Source organism: Phodopus roborovskii, unplaced genomic scaffold (assembly GCF_943737965.1).
Source record: "Phodopus roborovskii unplaced genomic scaffold, PHOROB, whole genome shotgun sequence".
In the NCBI taxonomy this organism is placed as follows: domain Eukaryota; kingdom Metazoa; phylum Chordata; class Mammalia; order Rodentia; family Cricetidae; genus Phodopus; species Phodopus roborovskii.
In genome coordinates, this window is record NW_026126141.1 from 200,902 (window position 1) to 211,998 (window position 11,097).

Genomic DNA, 11,097 nt, shown 5'->3' on the forward strand with positions numbered 1-11,097 from the left:
AATATTCAACGAGAATGAGGATACAACATACCCGAACTTATGGGACACCTTGAAAGCAGTGCTACGAGGGAAGATCATTGCACTAAGTGCCCATATGAAGAAAACAGAGGATAGTCACATAAAAGAATTAACAGCCCAACTGAAAACCTTAGAACAGAGAGAAGCAAATTCACCCCGCAGGAGCAGACACCAGGAAATAATCAACTTGAGGGCTGAAATCAACAAAATAGAAACCAGGAAAACAATACAAAAATCAATGCAACAAAGAGTTGGTTTTTTGAGAAAATCAACAAGATAGACAAACCTTTATCCAAATTAACGAAAAAACAGAAACAGAACATGCAAATTAACAAAATCAGAAACGAAATGGGGAACATAACAACAGACACAGAGGAAATCCAGTCAATTTTCAGGTCATACTTTGAAAATATGTATTCCACAAAAATTGAAAATTCAAAGGAAATGGACAAGTTTCTGGATAACTATCACTTACCAAAATTAAATCAAGAACAGACAAACAACTTAAATATACCTATAACCGGCAATGAAATAGAAGCAGTCATCGAAAGCCTTCCAACGAAAAAAAGTACAGGGCCAGATGGATTCAGTGCAGAATTCTACCAGACATTCAAGGAAGAACCATTACCACTACTCCTCAAACTGTTCCACAAGATAGAAACAGAAGGTTTATTGCCAAACTCTTTTTATGAGGCCACAATAACTTTGGTACCCAAACCTCACAAAGACACAACTAAGAAAGAAAACTACAGACCAATATCCCTGATGAACATCGATGCAAAAATACTCAATAAAATAATGGCAAACCGAATTCAAAAATACATCAGAGAAATCATCCACCATGATCAAGTAGGCTTCATGCCTGGATTGCAGGGATGGTTTAAAATACAAAAATCTATCAACGTGATCCACCATATAAACAAACTGAAAAAGAAAAACCACATGATTATCTCCCTAGATGCGGAAAAAGCCTTCGATAAAATTCAACACCCTTTCATGATAAAGGTATTAGAGAGGTCAGGGATAACAGGAACATACCTAAACATAATAAGAGCAATATACAGCAAACCAACTGCCAACATCAAACTGAATGGAAAGAAACTTAAGACAATTCCTCTAAAATCAGGAACAAGACAAGGCTGTCCTCTCTCTCCATATCTCTTCAATATCGTACTAGAAGATCTAGCTAATGCTATAAGACAACAAAAGGAGATCAAGGGGATGCAAATTGGAAAGGAAGAAGTCAAACTGTCTCTATTTGCAGATGATATGATAGTTTACATAAACGACCCAATAAACTCTACCAGGGAACTCCTACAGCTGATAAACACCTTCAGCAAACTAGCAGGATACAAGATAAACTCAAAAAAAATCAGTAGCCCTATTTTTTTTTCAGACGACAAAGAGACCGAGAAAGAAATCAGAGAAACATCACCCTTTACAATAGCCACAATCAACATAAAGTATCTTGGTGTAACACTTACCAAACAAGAAAAAGATCTATATAATAAGAACTTTGTGACTCTAAAGAAAGAAATTTAAGAAGATACCAGAAAATGGAAAGACCTCCCATGCTCTTGGTTAGGTAGGATAAACATAGTAAAAATGGCAATCTTACCAAAAGCAATCTACAGATTCAATGCAATCCCCATTAAAATCCCACCACAATTCTTCACCGACCTTGAAAGGATAATAATCAACTTTATATGGAAAAACAAAAGACCCAGGAGAGCCAAAACAACCCTATACAATAAAAGAACTTCAGGAGGCATCACCATTCCTGACTTTAAGCTCTACTACAGAGCTATAGTTCTGAAAACAGCCTGGTATTGGCATAAAAATAGACAGGTAGACCAATGGAATCGAATTGAAAATCCTGATATTAATCCACACACCTATGAACACCTGATTTTCGACAAAACAGCTAAATTTATACAATGGGGCAAAGACAGCATCTTCAACAAATGGTGCTGGCACAATTGTATGAGGGTGTGTAGAAGACTGCAGATAGACCCATGTCTGTCGCCATGCACAAAACTCAAGTCCAAATGGACCAAAGACCTCAACATCAATCCAGCCACATTGAACCTCTTAGAAGATAAAGTAGGAGGTACCCTTGAACAAATTGGTATAGGAGACCGCTTCTTGAACATAACTCCAGGGGCACAGACACTGAAAGAAACAATTAATAAATGGGACCTCTTCAAACTTAGAAGCTTCTGTAAGGCAAAGGACACAGTTGACAAGACCAAACAGCAGTCCACTAACTGGGAAAAGATTTTCACTAATCCTATAGCCTTCAAAGGGCTGATCTCCAAAATACACAAAGAACTCAAGAAACTAGTCAACAAAACACCAAATAACCCTATTAAAAAATGGGGTACAGAACTGAAGAAAGAATTCTCAATGGAGGAAATCAAAAAGGCTGAAAGACACTTAAGAAAATGCTCCACATCCTTAGCTATCAGGGAAATGCAAATCAAAATTACTTTGAGATACCATCTTACCCCTGCCAGAATGGCTAAAATTAGAAACACCAGTGATGACTTATGTTGGAGAGGATGTGGAGAAAGTGGAACACTCCTCCACTCCTGGTGGGAGTGCAAACTCATACAGCCATTTTGGAGATCAGTATGGCGGTTCCTCAGGAAAATGGGAATTAGTTTACCACAGGACCTGGCAATCCCCCTCTTAGGCATATACCCAAAGGATTCACATCAATGCAACAAAGACATCTGTTCAACTATGTTCATAGCAGCACTATTTGTAATAGCGAGAACCTGGAAGCAACCTAGATGCCCCTCAATTGAAGAATGTTTAATGAAGATGTGGCACATCTACACAATGGAATACTACTCTGCAGAAAAAAATAATGGTATCTTAAAATTCCCAGGCAAGTGGATGGCACTTGAAGAAACCATTCTGAATGAGTAACCCTGTCATAAAGAAGAGGAACACCGTATGTACTCACTCATATATGGATTTTAGGCCTAGATGAAAGGATCATCATCCTATAATTCATACCACCAGAGGAACTAGGATACAAGGTGTATTCTGAGAGATTCATATATAGTCCCTCACAGAACTGGGAAGGGAGAAGTCCCCCATAGCTCAGGGGAAGTGGGGGGGGAGCAAATGGACAGAGAAGTAGGAGAAAACGAGGGGAAGGAAAGGAAAACATGTGTGACCAGGAAGATTGAGCCTGGTTAGGAATAGAAGACAGGAGAGAGAGAAAGAGAGAGAGAGAGAGAGAGAGAGAGAGAGAGAGAGAGAGACATAAAAGAGGGAGCCAATATTGGTTTGAAGATAAAATTGAACACAAAGAAAGGTCTAGAGAACTACAAGTCTGCTGCCAAGTAACAATTTGAGCTTCCATGGAAAGGCTACCATAAATGCCCTTCCTGGAGTGTGAGATCAACAACTAACTTATCCATGGAGCCTTTAACTAATGCCTGTTAGAAACAGGATCAAACACCATACATAAACACTGATTCGAAGTAGAACCGAGATGCAGATGGAGAGGACAATACCAGGCTGCAGAAACACATGGAGACATCTTACCTGAACAAGGAGGAGCTAATGGGCCACCAGACTGATAGCTAGGAAGCCAGCAGGGGACTGACTCAGGCCCCCCTGGATATGGGTCTCAGCCAGAAGGACTGAGCAGTCTAAGGGACCTCAGACAGTGGAGCCAGGATGTATCCCTGGTGCACAAAAGGACTTTGCGAACACATTCCCCATGGAGGGATAACTGCCTTAACCTAGAGACAGGAGAGAAGCCCTAGTCCCTACTTCATGTGACCTGTCAGATCTACATGACCCCAACTGAATGGCATTCCCCTACATATAGAATTGTGGTAGGGGGATGGGAGGGGAGGGTGGTTAGAGTGCATGTGAGAGGGCATAGAGGGTAAAAGGGAGGGAAGCAGGGAGGGAGGAAGGGAAGGAGGAAGGGAAGGAGGGAGAGGGAACTTGGATCGAAACGTAAAATAATAAATTAAATAAAAAAATGCTTTGACTCCAAAATTTAAGTTTAAGGACAAGTTACTGGGGAAAAGGATTTCTATTTTTGTTTCCACAGAAAATGAAAAGATATGGATTACTTCCAGACTATTGTGGTTTGATCAATTCAGACCACCTGAAACAGAGTACCAGGTGATCCTACTTTCAAAACAGCTGGACAAAGCAGCCTTGCAGTCTACAGCCAGGATTTCTGCATCTTCTTAGAATCCCCCATGTTAGCGCCCCTTACCAGCAGGAAGTAGTTTGGAAAGAATGACACCCAAATTCCCAAATATTGTCTATAAATGTTTGTTTTCATATAAATGGCCTTGGTTATATAAAATAAATAAAAAAAGTGAAAAAAAATTAACTGAATAAAATTAGTAGTACTCCTTATGTATAAATGATAAAAGGGCTAAGAAAGAAGTCAACAAAAGAATACCTTTCGCAATAGTTACAAATAATATAAAATATCTTGGTATAACTAACCAAGCATGTTGTTAAGGACCTATTCGAAAAAAAATTTCAAACCTTTGAATTAAAAAGTTGGAGAAGATAACAGAATATAGAATGATTTCCCATGCACATGGATCAGTAGGATTAACATAATAAAAATAGCTATATTACCAAAAGCAATCTACAGTTTCAACTCAATTCCCATTAAATATTTATATAATTCTTTACAGACCTTGAAACAACAATACTAAATTTTGTATGGAATCACACACACACACACACACACACACACACACACACACACACACACATACACAAACCTCAAGATTGCTAAAACAATCCTGTACAATAAAAGAATTTCCATAGGTAGCACCATTCCAGATTTCAATCTGTACTGTACTGTAGAGCTATATAGTAAGAAGAACTGCATGGTGTTGGCATAATAACAGACAGATGGATCGATGGAATAGAATTGAAGACACAGACATAAATCCACATATTCACCTAATTTTAGACAAAGAAGCCAAAATTATATAATGGAAAAAATTCATCTTCAACAAATGGTGCTGGTATCGTCAACATGTAGAAGAATGCAAATAGATACATATCTATCACACTGAAAAAAAAAAAAACTCAAGTCCAAGTGGATCAAAGACCTCAACATACATCCTTGAACACATTGGACAGGAGATAACTCTTGAGCAGAACACCAGTAGCACAGATGCTAAGATCAACAATTAATAAATGGGACCTCCTGAAACTGAAAAGCTTCTGTAAGGCAAAGAACAAGGTCAATAAGACAAAATGGTAGGCTACTGAAAAGGAAAATATCTTCACCATTCCCGTATGTGACAGAGGGCTGAGTTCCAAAATATATAAAGAACTCAAGAAACTACCCATCAAACACCCAAATTATCTAATTCAAAAGCGGAGTATAGGTCTAAACAGACTTCTCAACCCAAATATCTCAAATTGCAGAGAAACCATTAACAAAATGTTAAGTATCCTTAGCTATCAGGGAAACACAAATCAAAACAACTCTGAGATTATAGCTTACACCTGTTAGAATGGCTAAGATCAGAAATACAAGTGCCAAATCATGCTGAAAATGGTGTGGACTAAAGGGAACACTCTTGCGTTGCTGACTGGACTGCAAACTTGTACAGGCAGTTTGGAAAAGAATATGGCAGTTTCAAAGAAAAGTGAGAATCACTACCTCAAGATCCAGCTATATCATATTTGGACACATACCTAAAGGATGTTCTATCATACCACAAGAAATTTACTCAACTATCTTTATTCATAATAGTCAGAATTTGGAAACAACATAGATGACCCTAAACTTAAAAATTGATAAAAAAAAATGCTACTTTTATGCAATCCAGTATTACCCTGCTGTTTAAAACAATGGCATCATGAAAACTGAAGGCACATAAATGAAAACAGAAAAAAATTCCAAATATCCTGAGTGAGGTAAAGTAGGCCTAGAAAGACACACATGGTATGTACTCACACATTAGTGGATAGTGGCTGTAAAGTGAAAGATAACCATGCCACAAACCATAGGCCCAGAGAGATTAGGTAACAAGGAAGGCCCAAGGGGAAGACTCACATCTCCTTGAGTAGGTGAAATTGAAGAGATTTTCTGGGTAGACTGGGATGGATGGAAATAAGAACATGACTAATCAGGTGAGGGTGGAATAGGAAGGAGATAACTAAAACAGCATACTGAAAAAGGGGACATTTGTGGGTCAAATAGAAACCTAGTGAGAGGGAAATGCCCAGGGATCTACAAGGTTGACCCCAGATAAGATTTCTAGCAATAGTGGCTATATAGCCTTAACTGGTCATCTCTTGTGGCCAGTCAAAACTTACAGTGGAGTGATTGCGACGCCAACCCAGCCATATAACCTGCTACCTACAGTCTGTCCTGCCTGTAGGATATGCGGGGATAAGGATGGCACATAGATTGTAGGGGTGGCCAACCACAAGAGTGACACTGCCTGGAGCACCAGAACATAGAGACTCAATGGCCCAGGGACCTAGGATAGAACCAAACACAACTGGAGGGAAAATGTCAATGTAATGATTCCTAACAATATTCTGCTATATTCATAGATCGGTGCCTAGCACAATTCTCACCAGAGAAACTCCACCCAGCAAATCATGGAAACAGATTCAGAGACCCACATTCTAACATTAGCCCAACCATATTAAGGAAATCCTGCTGAAGAGGTGGAGAAAGGATGACAGGAGCCAGAGGGGACAAAGATAGCACAAGAAAACCATTAGAATCAACTAACCTAGGCTCACAGGGACTCACAGATACTGAATGGCCAACCAGGGAGGTTGCATAGGCCTGAACTAGGCCCTCTGATTATGTTACAGTTGTATCACTTGATCCTATTATGGCACTCCTAACAGTGGGAACAGGGGCTGTCTTTGACTCTTACTGGCTTTTGTGAACTTATTTCTCATACTGGGGGGTCTTGCCTAGTCTTAATACAAGGCAAGGTGCTTAGTTTTGTCAACATCCATGGAAGGCCTGCCCTTTTCTGACCAGAAAAGGAGAAAAATGAATGCGATGGAAGACAGAGAGGATGTAGGGAGGGTGGACTGGGAGGAGAAGAGGGAGGGAAAGAGTTGTGGGGAATGTGAAGTAAATACATTATTCAATTAATTCAAAAAATGTGATGAAGAGTCACCACCTTCATATATCACTGTGTGCTAATTTACACAAGACAGTATGGCACAGCCAATACCAATCATGAGCATAATCTTTGAAAGAACTAATGGATTGTAGGTGACATTCTTTAGTTAGCCCTTGTACATGTTCCTACATATTAAAATATTTGAGATTTCCCAACCAGCTCAAAAATGTTGGCAGACAGCACTAGAGCAAAAGAAGGAAGGCATCATAGTAGGTGTACCAGTGACGCAGATGTGGTTACTGGAGCTTTGCCATGGTGGTAAATGCAGACTTTCCGCATTCACACACAGACTGTCCTAAGAAGGAAAGCATGGGCTCAGAACTACAGTTACCACTGTAGGATGCTCATGGAGATGTGTAAATGATCCATGTTACTGTGAACAAAGTCAAATCTGGAACATGGTGACTGACAATTTTGATAAGGAAAAGCATGGTGTCAGATAACACTGGGAAAGTTAGAGGTCTACATTATTCTCTTTAGACCAATGACAGTGTCCCTTGAAGGAGCAGTTCCAGAAGGATAGGTTGTTTGTGAAGTTTGGACTTTGTTCCAGTGATTCTCTGCTGGGAATGTTGTCTGAGAAAACCACAAGGGCCTTGAAGCAACATTTACTGACATCCTCACAATGTGCACGCCCTGATACTGCTTCTACTGCTTCTACTTCTGGCTATTGTTCCAGACACACAATCAATATGGCTACAATATTTAACCACAAAGACGGTCATCAAAGCATCATTTGTCATATGAAAAAAATGGCAAACTACTTCATGTATGGCAATTGGATAAGTAATTTATGATAATTTTATTCCAGGGAATTATATGCCAACAATTATACACATGGGTCATATGTACAATGGAAGATATTCTGGGCTCACTACTTGATACTTATCTTGATCTTTTGTTGTTGTCTCTTGAACTAACTTCTTATTACTGGCCTTTAACTTCAAATAATCCTCATGAGTCTCCCAGAAAAGTGTCAGGGTTAAAGTCTTGATCAGCTACATCCTATTCCTAAAATAATGTTGTCAAGGTCCATCCATACTGTAGCATGTGTGAGAAGTTTTTCCTCTTTCATGCTACCTAGTGTTCTAGAAATTGACCACTACAATTTGTCTGCCAACTTCTCAGTTTTGATATCTGTACTATCTCCAAGCTTTACTTAAGATGAGAAATGTTTCATGAGTGAAAAAGCTTACATTAAAGTTGTTGATTTATAGTCACTTTTCTCTTGGGTAAATGCAAACTAGTTGAATTGGGCTACAAATTGCTTTCAAAATTTATACTGTGAGCCATAAGATATGATGGTGGGAACTTCTTTATGAGTTCTCTTGCCTTCTTAACATTTTCAGAGACAGAGTCTCATCAGTTTGTCCAGGAAGGTCTCAAATCACTGTGGCACTCAGACTGGCCTCATATTTGCAGTCTTCCTTATTTGGCTTTCTGAGTAGTTAGTTATATAATGTTCTACTGTGTCAGGTTATTTTTAAAATACTAAACTTACTAAGTTGTCCTCCTAGACTATCATGTGTTCCAGCATGTCCTAGTATTCAAAATCCTCCTGACTTAGTATCCTATGAGTTACAATCCCAGGCATTAGGGACTGTGCCCACTGTTAGTCTTTTCAATATATATCATTTACAATAATTACAATATCGGCAGTCATTGTCATCATTATGATATATAACCCGATGAAAGACACATAAAATTTATTGAATATAAACCGAATAAGGCAAAATATCTTATATAACACAATCATGGTTGTGAACTAAATTGCTAAGCTATAGTTTTAACAGGGATGGAGAAATTTGAATTTCTTCGTTTAAATTTATAATATTATAACATCCCATACAAAGGAATAACATGAAATACAAGAATAGAGCTATCATTCAACAAGGATTCATGCTGCTGACACTCTTAAAAATATACATCAGAAGCTGATTGGCTTGCTTGGTGTTTAAAAAGGCTACTGTTATTCCAAAGAATCTGAGTCCAGATCCCAAGATCCATGTTAGGCACTTCACAACTGCCTGAAACTGAAATTCCAAGCAAATCTGGCCTCCACAGGTGACTGTACACATGTTGTACTTATATGCATACTCATAAACACACAGGCAAAGGCATATTATATAATTGAAAATAGTAGTACATCCTAAAATATATGCTATACTTTGTCAGTTTATTTCCTGACTTATAGTTGACTCACCTGAGTATTATCAAATATGTTAATGTAATTTTTGCTGTTTTGAAAAATGAGAACAGTGCAGGAGGCAGTCCTATGGGGGTAGCTTCTGTCAATATGTATTATATGCGAAACTTGGATTATGAGTTTTTAATTTTGTGTTGTAAGGCTTCATTTTTGTTGTTATGCTTATGGAATTCAGGTCTTTGAGCATATTAGTTGAAAGATTTACTCCAGACCTACATAACAACTACAGCTTATGGTCTTTAAATACTACCTACATTTTTACATTTTAGGTATTTCTGTCCAAGCATTATTTTTACAATAAGAAAATAATAAAAAGACTTCATAAGCATGTTGTCAAACTATGGTGTGTTTGCTTATATTTATAATTATAATGGCCAGGAGGCAGAGGTAGGACGGAAACATTCAAAGGCAGCATAATTCTATGTAGCAAGTTCCAGTTTAAATAAAACTGTCTTAGAAAAAGAATATATCTGCATCAATAAAATAAACAGTTTCAAATAATTAAGGAGTACCTGTTTCTGGTCCACACATGAATTCTACACTTAGAATACACTAACCTGAAGGAGATCCTTTTACTGAAATACTTGGCACCTGTCAAAACAGATGATTGGAGAACCTGGAAAAACACCCAACAGAAGGTTAGCTAAATAGTGAGCCAAGAGTAAGTAGATACCCCATCCTGAAACAATTGAAGAATACAAAGCAAGATACAACTGAATATTAGCAAGAATAGTGACATTTTCCCTTACTTTTTTTACTTTAGGGTGAAAGTCCACCAATATTTTTGGTGTTAATTTTTTTTCAGTGGTGGAAAGGGATTATGTTCTTACTATTTATGTGAGGATTCCCCTGTAATCACCATATAGCTTCTGCTGAAATCTCCATTGAGTCAATTCACCACTTTCTGTCCTCCAAGTGCTGGGATTATGGGCATGACACACCATGCATAACATGTGTGAGGATTTTTGTAATTGTTTAGAGTGCTCTGGATGGAACTCAGCCATAGGTGCATGCAAAGAAAATGGTCTACTAGTGGAGTAAACACCTACTCCCAGAAGTGGGTTCATGGGCTTTATTGTCAGATACCCTTCATGCATGTGTCCTTCTTGGAGTCCTAGAAAGAAATATTATGATATGGATGGTAAGAAGAGACCCAAGGGTATTAATTTCCTTGAAGCAAAGTCATCTAAAAAATTAGTAATTTGTATTTCCTAAAAGAAAATCTGAAAGCATCTCCACGTAAATTTTTCAAAGAAAAAAAACAGTTTAAATTTAGAGTGGTCTTAACATTTAATAACCTTTTTTTAACCCCATAGTTTCCCCTTATTGATGACTCTTAAGTGTCAGTTACTAAAGATAGAAGGCAGTCCCCTGGGAGCTAATATAAGAAACTGTGCTGTGTTGACACTACTGAAAGGTGGCAGCAGATGAATAGATGAAGTTACATGAAAGGAGGAGGAGAAACATATATTAAGGATATTTCCCCCCTAACTCAACCAAAGAGGTGTCTGATGTGTTGAAGAGATGCTACTGTGAACCTGAGAGAGACCTGCACTGAACAGTATGGTGAAAATAGTCTATTCTTGGAGACTGGTGAATGGCAGTTGTGGGATCAGATGAATGAAGAGTGAAGCAGGAGAGGATGCCAAATTCAGTCAGTAGAAAATATTGAGGGGTTCAGAGTTTCCAGGAGGAGTACCATTG

The 11,097-nt window shown here is 38.3% G+C and overlaps 1 protein-coding gene across 1 annotated transcript in view; it reads right to left on the reverse strand.

The window, feature by feature from the left end:
* The window catches only part of LOC127218504 (claudin-34), a 38,661-nt gene extending 28,646 nt beyond the window's left edge, over positions 1-10,015 (reverse strand). The window contains exon 1 of the mRNA XM_051179537.1: positions 9,951-10,015. The gene's annotated coding sequence lies outside the window, so the exon portion shown is untranslated. The remainder of the gene's footprint in view (positions 1-9,950) is intronic.
* Positions 10,016-11,097: the final 1,082 nt, after the last annotated feature.